Below are 4,503 nucleotides of genomic sequence, written 5' to 3'. Positions count from 1 at the left end.
ATCCACTGATTGCCACACCCAGGGATGCCGCCTAGCTGACAAGTTAGAAAACTGCTTGTCACGATGAGAGTCTCAATGGTTGCACTCTGTCTCTCTGTGCCTCACAGCTCATCAACGCTAATGAAAAATAATTGTGATGAAGTCTTTATTTTCACCACAGTCTACAGTGAATATGAGCTCAGCTCTGTTCCTCTCTCTCTATCCCTCTCCCCTTAACACTCTTCCCTCCCCTCCCCTCTTCCCATGTGTGTCTCTGTATTGTATGTTGGTATGCACGTGTGCAACACTTCACATGTGGGCGTGTGTGGTAATGGCTAACGGGAGGTACCATTATGGGTCCAGGGTGTGCTGTTCAAGGGTTGGAAGCGTTAGCTAGGGCAAACCTCTCCCGTCTTTACCAGTAAGATGAGCTGTTTTCAAAGGAAGTGTCTGAACGTCTGACGCTCCATCTCAGAGTGCTAGATTACACTTTAATTAATTTTGATCAAGCTTTTTAAGACATCTTTTTTGGCTTAAACTCACAGATGTCTGATATTACTTTGATGGTTGCTTGGTGAGCTTCTATCAAAGGAACCTACAAGATGCAAGAGCGAGCAGTAATTCAACATGCACTGGGCCATTTTACCCACACTGCCATCACAAAAAAATCGTCTGGTAAACAGTTTTTGATTCTGTTGCCTGCCTTGGGGATGCGCTCTCAGCACTAAATTTTGGCATTGCTCTGGAATTAATAAATCAATATCATGGCTTTGTGAACTAAGTGGGTCCAGTTGCACAAAAGTATGACACTTAAGGTTTAATTTCTCCTTAGAATTACTCATGGGTGTTGTACAGAAACTCTTAAAGGTTAATTTTCTTCATTTATTGCCATAAACCTGGTCATATTGCAGTTAAGATAGATTCAGAGGTAACTTGAGGTAGCTTTATTGCTAAGGTCTTTTGTGACTTTAAATGATTCATTAAGTATAAGAGTAAGATAAGGAAAAAACCTTGAATACGTAATTTAACATTTTTTATTTAAAATAAAAAATTTTGTGCAACTGTTTTTATTTCAAGGATACCGTAAGTCAGACTGTAAGGAAAATCTTAACTGAAGGTGCTTTGTGCAACCAAAAATGAGATCTGGTGCACACTATAAAAGTAAGAGTTTTTAATAAGGTTTCTATGGAGTCTATGATGAAGCTTTCATCTTTCCAGATCCATATCTTGTATAACATTCTTGTTAAGCCTGTAAAAACTCAGTTTACTGTCTCAGTGATCAGCTGATTCTGTCGAGACTTTAACATCAATGTTGTGAAGATCAAGGAAGATTTGAATCACAGCAATCAGCCACTTGTCATTTTGGTGTTGTGACATAATGGAATTAAAAGCAGGGTAAAACAGGAGCTCGGGCTGCCTGACGATGGTCGATGACTATAAAACATTCAGCCACGGCCAACTCACCCAGTTATCTTGTTGACCGTTCGCACATTCAGATGAGTTTCCGTGGTTACTCAGATTTATAGGAAACTGGCAGACTTCCACTGTGAGCATTTGCTCACAGCGTGAACACACCATCAGAAATCTATGTGGAAATTTTGTGGACGACAGCCTTATTTGTATTGTGGAACGATTCTCCTCACAGCTTCAGTTCCCTTCACACACATATATATATATATATATATATATATATACACTGGGAATTCACTGTATGTACGAAATTAAATGAATAAAAAATGTCACCCATTTGAAATAATTGACATAAGAAAAAATGTAAAATCCACTCCTTTAGCCATTTTCCCAGGTTACGTTTAATATGTGTGTTTATGACTGTAAGTATGTGTGTGTGTGTGTGTGTGTGTGTGTGTGTGTGTTGCACAAGGACATGGTTAAGACCCATACTGTTTCTCCCTCCCTTCTCCCACACACAATCTGTCAATCCTTCCTGCTGTCTTATACTGAAGAAAAGCCACAAACACACACACACACACACACACACACACACATCTGAAGCAAACATGACTAAGGTAGATTCTCTGAAGCTAAACGAGGGTCCGCTGAGTTTCTCCAAGGGATCATGATGAAATGCATCGCAACTTCCTGTCATACAGCCATGCAGAGCAGAGTGGCCAGAGGTGGCCTCCCGGTGCCACTGCCACTGTAACTAAACTGAATGTCTTACTGTCAATACTCCAGTTTGCGGTAGTGTCTCTCGCTCGCTCGCTCTCTTTCTCTTCTTCTTCTTCTTCTTCTTACTCTACAGCCAACATCTCAACTCCACAATGAAATCTCTCCACAACTCACCACTGAGGCGTCGATATAATTTCTATGGGGCTATTTTGTTCAAAGGCTAACATTGTAACAGAGTCAACATCTGCTTTATCTTTCTGTACAAACTGATCTTCTGCCCCTCCCTCCCCCCGAGTAGCCCTGCAGGCACTGTGGTCTTGTCTTTCTCTCTTTTTCCTGTCCCCTCTTCTGCTCTTTCTTCTTTAATTTATTGTGAATTCATTTCTAAGGTCGTTTCGCCTCTGTCGCTGATGATAAGGTTTTTCTTTTCTGTCTTCCTTTATGTAAAATTTACCCTTTTTTTTGTTAACTTTAGTCACTGCTAATGTAACAAAACGCACTGTGATGATTCCAGTATTAATAAAAGTTGTACTTAAACTGTGCGCTGCTGTCTGCGTGGGTGGGTCTGTGGGTCAGTGGGTCTTATTAGTCAACAAAGAAACAAGGTCAAGGTCCTGAACTACACTGTTCACTGAGGCAAATGGATGCGGGTCAGTGACTTGAGCAGTGATAACAGTGTGATACTGTGAAGGTTCTATATGATAAAACTGATGAAGAAGAGATGGCTCTGAGTCAGTGACGACCACCACCACTAAACGAAATAATAATGTATTCCCAAAGCTGTCTGTTCCTTTTATTGCTTTTAACGATAATAACTCTGTCTATTTTCTTCTTTGGGAAAATACTTGAATCATATTAATTTATTTGCGGGAAAACTACGTTTTAATACAGGAGCAATCAGCAAGAAACAATGAATAAAATTTAAATTTTTGATTTAAAAAAAATAAAAGAATAAGAAAAACACTTTAAAAACAACTGGAAAAAGTTGTGTTCCGTTATACTGTGGAAGTAACCTGATTCACAGAAAATGATGAGGCTGATGACTAAAGAACTAAACGTTCACAGCTGAGTGGACATTACAGTTTCCCAGAGTGAATGCTGAGTGTGTGGTCTCCACTTTGAGTCGCATTGTCTATTTTCCATGTCATAGACCATGATAAAGAGTTGTAGATAACTCATGAAGGTGGAAATGAGGCAAGTGATGGGAAATTAGATGTGTTCTGTCGTGTGCTGGTAGGGGGAGCCCAAGACCTTTCAGTTGCCCTTGCAGCTGCCAGTCTGAGGCATGAGAAGCTGGTGATGATACCTGCTTATATACAGACGGGCCATCGTCATGCAGATATGTCACCAGGAAGCACTCAGACAGACAGCCAGGATCCACTGTCCTCAGCCAATCTGTCTAATGTCCTCAGGTTACCTGAGTTTCTGCTCAGAAATGAATGGACTCCTCCAAACAAAAGGGAGTTAAAGAACCAATGGCATCCTTCTTCTCAAGAATGAAGTTGAAGAAAATTAGTTCATTCTGCATCTGTTTCTAGCACTGCTGTGCCATCAGGACAAGGAGTGGTGCTTGACCTGTTAAAGCTGAAAATAAAACGATACTGAAGTGGAAGTAATATCTCTGATCTCCCAGAAAAAGATCTGATACTGTCTGTTTGCATCCATGATGTAATTTGCTGCCATCTTGTGGCTGCAACAGGCTATTGTTTCTTGAAGCTAGCTTGACTACGAGCCATCGCAACTATCATTTCTGTCATTTTCATCGGCATGACTGTGTCCCGTTGACAAAGGCTGGGGCCTGTCAATCAGAGAGAGGAGCAGCAATTTTTAGATGTCTGTACATGTGCATTAAAGATAATGCTGGGATCCTTGAATGGTGACTAGCTATAGCTGTCTGCTTGTCAAGCTGCCTTTGACTCAGCTTCCACCATTCTGCGATCAGTTATGGTATTGCAACATTACACGTATGTGCAGACGTGCATGGAGGCTAAACTTGCACGTGAGAAAATTGCTTTTCTTCTTTTCTTCCTGAGCGTCAAGAGGCAGCAGAAGCAAGTAAACGTAGTTGGTTATTTCGGCCCTGCTTGCTTCTCGGTAAAAGTCACCGCACGCCGCTGCTTCCTGGAGAGACGTTCAGTTTCCTACAAAAAAAACCAACAAAAGCTGCTCCTGCAGGCCTTCATCTCCTGAGAATCAGTGAATAGTCTATTGGCTAACTGAACCAAATCTTGTAAGGCTGTCTTGATTAAAACACGCTGACAGAACAAGGACAGACTTACTTTACTTAAAACTTACTCCCACGTTACCAGCGTGGAACCACACAACGAAATTTTTAATTAAAAATAAGTGGGCCACAATTAATCTAAGGGAGGCATGCTTCATTCAAACTTGCAG

This window comes from Seriola lalandi, unplaced genomic scaffold, assembly GCF_002814215.2.
Source record: "Seriola lalandi dorsalis isolate HSWRI2012SDOR001 ecotype SW California unplaced genomic scaffold, Sedor1 jcf7180002054898, whole genome shotgun sequence".
Classification (NCBI taxonomy): Eukaryota; Metazoa; Chordata; class Actinopteri; order Carangiformes; family Carangidae; genus Seriola; species Seriola lalandi.
The sequence above is the reverse complement of the archived record's forward strand: the minus strand, read 5'-3'. Positions refer to the sequence as shown.